Raw genomic sequence first — 9,271 nt, 5'->3', positions numbered from 1 at the left:
CTGATAGAACCTTGTGAGGATTGGGATTTATTGTTTGTGACCATCATGGGACTCCTTCAGCTGTTGTCTCGGAGCCTATGTTCTTCGTTTCACCTTTAATGGGAGAGTTGTTGGTGATTAGAGTTGGTCTCCTCCATGCTTTTGGCGACTGCATCGATAACATTGTTATTGAATCAAATTGCTCAGAAGCTGTTAAGTTCACTATTCTTGGTGACCATCCTCCTCCAAGCGCCGCTCCTCTGATTCAGGATATTAATTGTCTTTGTGCTTGCTTTCAATCTTTTTCTGTTTTGTATATTCCAAGAGAGTTAAATAGTGTAGCTAACTCTCTGGCTTGGAAGGCCCCCCTCCTTAGCAAGTAGGATGGTTTGGCCAAATTCCTCTACTTGGATCTAGGAGCTCTACCTCCATGATCCCTTATCTTGTTCTCAGTCTTCTCAATAGATGATCTTTTATCCAAAAAAATAAAGTTTACAAATTTTTTTTCTCTAAAATTGTCATTGTCTAGCATGTTTTTGTCGAGCACACATGAAATGGCAAGGTTTTACCCTCATTAGAAAATGGCTTATACTAGAAGGGCAAAAAGGTAACATTACAATTTCTTCACCAAACCTGATAACAACAAGATATTTTCATATATAAAGCGTCATTGAGATGATATATTTGATTGTTAGTTAAACTGCTCTTGTTATCAACCATTGTGTTAGAAATATCTTTTGCAATTGTCATTAGTTCTATCTTATTGATTATGAGCCAATTTACCAATGATAATTGATGGACACCATCCTGATTTTAACCACTAGTTTGTTGGTGATTTGATAATATTGTAATCTAAAATTTAATTCGGACAAGCTGAAGTTGGCAAATGATCAAACAATGTGTTGTTATAAAATTAGTCGCCCAACTTATATTATAATATGGGCTATTCAATCATGCCTCAAATTAATGGAATCATAATCCCAAATAAGGTTATATGACACTAGAATAAGGCACATTACTACACATGTAATTCTAATTGAATAGGTTATTTGGCAAACAATTCTTGAGTTATGCATAAGAAAAATGGGTTTGCAGCCAAAGGCTATAATTGTTATGTATATATTTTTTTCCTTGTCCTCATGTTATAAGATAAGTTAACTAAATTAGGGGAGTACTTGATGACATCTCAATCGACTATTTTGATTAATAACATAAAAAATTAGATTTGGATCATTTATCAATTTAGTGTTTGATTTTTTTAATATTAAATAACTATAATCTTACCGTATATGATTTTTCATATCTACCTTATATGTTCATATTAATCACTGACTAGGATAATTGATCCTTAATTCATTCTTTCCTATCTAACAGCCTAATCATAACCCTTGTAAATCTTGTATATATTTGACCATTTACATTAATAAAAGACACATAAAAATTCACATCCAATCTCTTACCATATGCTTAACATGGTATCAGAGCCAGATTCCGATCCTGGGACTTGTGGGTTATGGGCCCATCATGCTTTCGCTAGGGTAAGAGATTGAATGTGAATTTTTGTGTTTCTTCTATTGATGTAAAGAGTCAAATATATACAAGATTTACAAGGGCCAATCACCCCAATTACTCCTATGGTTAGGCTGTTAGATAGGAAAGAATGAATTAAGGATCAATTATCCTAGTCAGTGATTGATATGAACATATAAGGTAGATATGCAAAATCATATACAGTAAGATATAATTTTTAAGATTTATAATGATATATAAAAACCATTAAAGGATAGGAAACACTTGTCGTTTAAATGATCTTAATATGCAATTGTTTATTTTGATTCACATGGTTGAGCAATGTGATTCTATTGTATACATCTCATTTTATCACTTCCCCCCCCCCCACGATGATGACCCTAGGATGGCCACAGTCTCAATCTCTCTCTCTCTCAAGGAATTCAGCTTATGTGAAAAAGACCAAAACACCCCACATGCTTATTATTGATAATATGATTTTTAGAGCCATATTCTACATGATGATAAGTATTTTTAACATTAAAAACCCGAACATTAGATAATGGTGCAAGAATGGCGCAAATCAGCCATCAATTCCCCCACATTGCTAAGCAAGCACCACTGCTTGTTGCACTTTTTCAGCAACTTTTTTGGTCAAATCTATTCCTGGTGTGGGGTTGTGCTCGAAAAGACATTTCCAATGTTATATCGCACGTCAAAATTGGATTTACTAATCACAAATTATGGCCATCGGAACATTGGGCTATTGTCCATCCATTTTGCCCTCTATGGATCCCCGGGGAGGTACATGTGGATTCGCATGATCCTTTTTGCAACAATAGTCCCATATTGGGCAAAATTTGGTCATTTCCCTTTATGGAATTGTTAAAAATAGCCCCCATCCTCTTTACAAGGACACACCCAAGAAAAATCTAAGTTTTGGGGGTGAAGGATCCACCAACGGGTCTGAAAATTAGGGAAAACTCCTTGGGCAAAAAGCCCTTATCCATATTTGAGAATTCTCCAAGAAACAGAGAAGTGTATCTCCTCTCCTCGAGCCGAGAGATAAAAAGGCAGGGGTTTGGAGCAAAGGAATCTTTTCCTTTCAACCCTATTCAAGGGTAATATAATTTTTTTATTTCTTATAGTGTAATGTAGTATAATGTAATATGGCATAACATAACGTAATGTAATGTAGATGTATCATTGTGATGATATCTTGGATTGAGAATTAAATTGTTCATGCAATGCATCAACTACTATGGTAGAACAATCTTTTGTATTTATTATTAGTTCTATCTTACTAAATGTGATTCAATTAACCAATGCTAATTGTTAGACAGCATTCCTAATTTTCAACCACTAGTTTGTTGATGATTTGATAATGTCATAACAACGCAAACAAATTAATACTGAGATTAGCAAATGATCAGTAAGTGTTTTATTATAAAAATAGTCACTTAGTTGATATTATAGTGTTGTTATTTAATCATGTCTTAAATTAATTAAACGAGAATCCCAAATAAGATTAAATGACAACAGAATAAAACACATATGGTATGTGTAATTCTAATTGAATAGATTGTTTTGCAACCAAGTCTTGAGTGATGCCTATGAAAAATGGTTTCGCAACCAAAGACTATAATCCCATAAAAAAAAAAACAAAAAAAAAACAAAGGCTATAATTGTTATATATATTTTTTTAGCACTTGATGACATCTTAATCAACTATTTTTTTCAACAATATAAATAGTTAGGTTCGGATCTATTACCAATTCATTGAATTTTTTTTCTTCTTAAGCAACAATAATCTTCATGGTATATGAAAACCTATAAAGAATAGGAAACACTTTTTTTATATGATCTTAATATGGAATTGCTTGTTTTGATTCACATGGTAGAGCAATGTGACAAATTCATTAGTAATATGGCTACGATACTCTCATAATTGACCGCATATCAATTTGTGTGGGTCATCTCAATTGCATGGCCAACCATTTTATGAGCTTCTCTTGCTCAGTTCTTTTCTGTTTTATAAAAATGTTTGTCATCCAACTAGTTTCGAAAATTTGACCTTTCAATAATATTTAAGGTTTTATTTTACTCAGTGGCTTGTTCTATGTAAGAAGATGTAGGATAATTTGGCGGCTAAGAAAACCTTACCTCGGCAGCTAAGATGCCAGCACTCATGTACCCCTTAAGGCCCAGAGAGCGAGAGAGAGAGTCTTGTTGTAAGACAACAAGATTTTAATCATACTTTTTTATCATTAACACTGTCGAGGGTAAATTATGTAATTGAATGACATAATGATAAGTCACAATTTTCAACTTATGTTGAAAATATCTTTTTACACTCTTTTTTTTCGTAGAAACCTTTTTACACTGGACTTGAATAATTTTTTCTTGTCATTGAAAATGACATAATGATAAGTCATTTTCAATTTATTTTAAAAATACATTTTTACCCTTGACTTAAACAACTTTTTAGATTAAGACAAGGGGCAATCAAAACAAAACCACAACTTATAACTACACAAATAGAGGAAAAAGGTCCAGCATGCCACCCGCATGCCGAATGCTAGCGAACGTTATGTCTCTCTCTTTCGCCCTTTGTTATGACCCCTACCCCTCCTATATGATGTCACGTCCTGTGTCCTCATTGGTGCCTTCACGATTTTAACCTTACTTTTTGCCCTTTTAGATTACACAATTATTTTTCTTCAAGGGTAAATTATGTAATTTTGCATGGACAATGACAACTATTGAAAATGACATAATTATAAGTCATTTTCAACTTATTTTAAAAATACCTTTTTACCCTTGACTTGAATAACTTTTGTTGTCATTGAAAATGACATAATGATATGTCACTTTCAACTTATTTTGAAAACTCCTTTTTACCCTTGACTTTAATAACTTTTTAGAATAAGATAAGAGGCAATCAAAAGAATGCTACAACTTATAACTACACACGCACACAGGAAAAAGGTCGGGCACGCCACCCACATGCCAAATGCTAGATCGCGTTGAGTCTATCTCTATGCTTCCCCCTTTCTAATGACCTTATGACCCCCACCCCTCCTGTATTATCTTGTCCTGCACACCCATTGGTGCCCTTCAACTAGCATGCCGCACGTCGACGGTTCTAGATTATTATTATTATTGTTATTATTATTATTTATATAGATACACACACATGTACTATCCCCTCTAATATATATATAATCATAATGCATCATTGCAATGATATCTTCGATTGATAATTAAACTGCCTATGCATCAACCATTATGTTAGAATAATTTTCTGTATTTATTATTTGCTCTATCTTACTAAATGGGAGACAATGAATCAATTATACTAATTGTTGGACACCATTCCTAATTTTCGACCACTAATTGTAGACGATTTGATAATGTCATAATCTGAAATTCAATGCACACAAGCGGAGATTAGAAAAGGATCAGATAGTATTAAACAAAATATAATTGTCTAGTAGATATTGTAGCATTGGCAATTTAATCACGCATTCACGCCTCAAATTAATTAAATCAAAATGCCACATAAGGTTGAATGGCAATCGAATAAAGCACATATGGTACTACACATGTAATTCTAATTGAATAGGTTGTTTTGCAACTAGGACTTGAGCGATGCATAGGAAAATTGTTTGCAACCAAAGACTATAATTGTTATCTTTTTTTTTTTCTTTTCTTGATCTTATGTTATAATTTAAGTTAATTAAAGTAGGGAGTTACTTCAATCAACTATTTTGATCAATAAAATAGATAGTTAGATTTGGGTCCTTTACCAATTCAATGCTTGATTTATTTATTTATTTATTTTTTTGAAATCTTAAGCAAAAATAAACTTTAAGAGATGATGATATATGAAAACTAGTAAAGAATAGGAAACATTTTTTTTTTCTATATGACCTTAATCTGGAACTGCTTGTTTTTAGTCACGTGGTAGAACAATGTGACAAATTCATTTGTACATGGATACTGGATACAACACCCTCATAAGTGGCCACATTTCTACTTTGAGGGCCATCTCAATTGCATGGCCAACCATTTTATGAACTTCTCTTCTCTAGTACTCTCCCTTTTTAAAAATGTTCACCATCCAACCATTTTTGAAGATCCAACATTTCAATAATTTGTAATGCTTTAATTTACTATGTGGCTTGCAAGGTTGATTTGGGAAAAACTTCAAGACATTAGGGCGAGTAACGCTTGCACTAAATTTGTTTTCACATACACATGCTAAACAGATCGAGTCGTGTGATGTTCTTACTTTATGTTTGCTTTATATTTTCATTGTTTTGAGAAAAATGTTCTTATACTTTTGTGTTGGTTGATTGAGCACAACTTGGTTGAGCGCTTCGCTTCGACCCGAAACGTGTGTTGTCTACTCATTTACAAAAGGGTGGTCGCAAATCAGGCTGAGCCTCCTCATTTGTGCCCGACCCTCTCTTAAAGCAAGTTAGTAGACTGCCAATGTGCAATCGATGTGTGGTGATCGATGTCATCTGAAGTAAATAGCAATATACAAAGCTTGCTTCCTCTTCGGTTTACCTTTAAAATAAAGTGTCGTCTCCCCAACCTCCAATCGAGTTAGAACAAAGTACTAACCTCACTATAATTGCAGTTGCCCCCCCCCCCCTTATAGTTTGCCTCAAAACCAAAGGGAATAGCAAAATAAAGAACATTTCGTTGTGAATGAAGTTTACGTTCCGTAGACTGAACTTCACGGTTATGGATACGAGTTCCAAAAGCTCCATCAAGTGGAAGAGGTAGTTGTAGCATGAGAAGCAGAGAAGCACCCCTAAACCCTTGATTTGAAGGGTCGGTTGGGGCTGTTTCATCTTGGAACCTAATTTTCATTACCTAGATTGCAGCATACAATCTTAAAGTGAGTGACCTTTGGCATGATTCAACTTCACCGTTTTCTTATAACATCTTCAAGTTCATGTGTGTTGCACTGGACGAATTCATGACATTTCGTGAAGCACTATTGTGGAGTACAATGTGTTTGTTAACTTTTTGATAGTCTATCTATCGCATCATTGCTACTTCTTACAAGAATTAGATTATACAAATGAGTTTCCCTTCGAATTTTTTTTGAACTAATCAAGTCAAGGTGGAGTGTTGAAGACCGAAGAGGGCCGAGTTATGTTAAGATCACATCCTACGCACCGACACACGTGCTTCTAGACGCATTGTGTGACTCAACCATGAATCCCGAGTCGAGTTCAGATCTGCTACCCACATGGAGACGGGTGGGGACAAATCTGAACCCTCCATGGGGGTATGGGACCCATACTCCATGGAGGGGTCAGATCTGTCCCCACCCGTCCCCATGTGGGTAGCTGATCTAGATTCGAATCCCCACTCCCCCAGGTGCCAACGGGTGACGTGGATTTCTATTCCACCGGCAGATAGTGTATAGATGGGACTCACAGCCCCACCTTCTTGCATTGCTTTGCTTTGCTTCATGCTATCGACCCACAGGCATGACTAGGCGACCAGCCGCATAAAGCCGTGCGATACATGGGTTTATAGAATGGAAAAAAATATCTTACTCTTTATTAAATAAAAAAATTAACAAAAATTAAAAATAATATGGAAAGAATAGACTTTAGGATGGAATAGAGATTAGACAGATAGATATACAAAGTATTGTTTAACAATTTTTCTTAATCAAATCGATTTTGTATTTTTTTATTGAATAATTATAAATATAAAATTTTAATTGAGAATGGCATTCAAAAAAAGAAAAAAAACTTAAATGAAACATGCAACATCAGAGGAGGAAGACTCGTGGCAAACACTAATTTGTTTAATATATGGTAAGATGTCCTTTAACCAATTGCGGCTTGTCGTCTCCATTCTATGTTCACATTTCAATGGAAGTGTTTGAATGACACCTCTATACGTATATTTATCTTTCTTTAGTTGTCCATTATCTTATTTTTAAAAGTTATTCAAGATATGAGTGTAAAAAGATTTTAAAAAATAATTTAAAAGTGACATATTATTCTCTCATTATCAAAAGATGTTGTCTGTCATGCAATTTTTTGAGTATACATGTGATGACAATGTTACATCCATTGGAAACAAATTATGTGTCATACTATAAAGATAAAAAAGTAAAGTTACATATTATTTGACACGTTGAACACATACTATAAAGATAAAAAGTAAAGTTACATATTATTTGACACTTTGAGGGACTGTTAATATGGAAATTCCATTTCAATTTAAATGTAGTAATTGATGAACTCATAATTATTTGAAACATTGCGTGTGTGTGTGTGTGTGTTTTCTCGATGGGCAAATTTTAGTGTAGCCCATGATATTCAACATATTGTCATAGCGCATATTAAATTTTTTTATTGTAATGAAATAGAGAGAGAATGCAAGGTGTCAATTGGTTGATATGATTTGAACTAGCTCTGGGCCTAGTATTGCACCAATTTGAAACCAACCGATTAAGGTTTCAGTTTATGTTCATCTCACGGTACCCTGTGAGAGGGCATAGGAAACACCACCAAGTAGAGATCTTTTTCCTCTTTTTTTTATATATATTTGTAATCGGGTTACTATCATGTTAGGTTCAGTCTAATTTTAGATTGAACCTTGGGGGTGGCCATTTGAGCTTTACTTGTCTATAAAATTTGAGTCCCCTCTGATTTGATTTGCCACATGGCAAACACATAGGTTGCATAGGAGGCATTCCTAAGTGGAATCTAAAAGGGAACCATTTCTCATTTAATAATTATATGGCATGAATCTTTCACATTGACTTTAGTCTTTATAATTCAAGTGACATTGTTAGGTAGGGGGTGCAAGTTTGGCCTTGTTGGCTTGAGCATGCCCTAAGCCCAAACAAGGCCTAGGCTGAGATATCTCAATCCTGAGGGCGGGTCAGGGTTGAGAATTTTAGGCTTTGAGTCAGGGCTGGGTTGGGCCAAGGTTGAGGCCTCAGGCTGAACTCGACCTGTTCTCTGTCTTCGATAGCTATTATATCAAGATAAAGTAGGTGGTAGTTCAAGTTCAACACAATAAAACCTAACACATCCATCTTCATCAAGAATTGTACCAATATCAAAGCCTTTTACTTGTATATACTTCTTCCATGTAGCTAAGATTCTTGTTGGACCACAAAGAGTCCAAGTTCCTTGCAGGTTGGCATACTTTCTAAACAAGGGCCATCTAGTGTCAGTCTAGGCCGACCCTGACTTAAGGCCAAGGTTGGATTTTTCAAGTCCTAAATCAGGGTCAGGTTGGGCCTAGGCCCAACCCAACCCTGTTGCAACCCTAGATCTTGCCATTACACTTGCTATGGTCGTGCTTTCATGCCATGCAGCAGATGTTGATGACTATGGATCGATCCATGTGACTGTGGAATCCACGCCAATATCTTTGGTGAAGAGATTAAAAGTTCGTACACAATTACTTGAAAATACAAGATTACCACTACCATTTTAGTGGGATCCAATGGGGTTTTTTTTTTTTTTTTTTTTGGGGGGGGGGGGGGGTGTGGTGTGGGATTCTTTGAACTATTGGAGTAGGATACACAAACATTTTTGTGTCTATGTCTCTCCTCCTAATACAAAATGATTTTGTTGCACTCCTATGGAAGATACTATTTTGTCACATCTTATTGATGAGCTCATCTATGTCGCTTGCTTAGTGAACCCTCTCCCATAAAATTAAAAAAAATATATATTTTCAAAAATTTTCCTTTATTGGAGGCCGAAGAGAAGGAAGAATCTCTTTA

Source organism: Telopea speciosissima, chromosome 6 (assembly GCF_018873765.1).
Source record: "Telopea speciosissima isolate NSW1024214 ecotype Mountain lineage chromosome 6, Tspe_v1, whole genome shotgun sequence".
In the NCBI taxonomy this organism is placed as follows: Eukaryota; Viridiplantae; Streptophyta; class Magnoliopsida; order Proteales; family Proteaceae; genus Telopea; species Telopea speciosissima.
The sequence above is the reverse complement of the archived record's forward strand: the minus strand, read 5'-3'. Positions refer to the sequence as shown.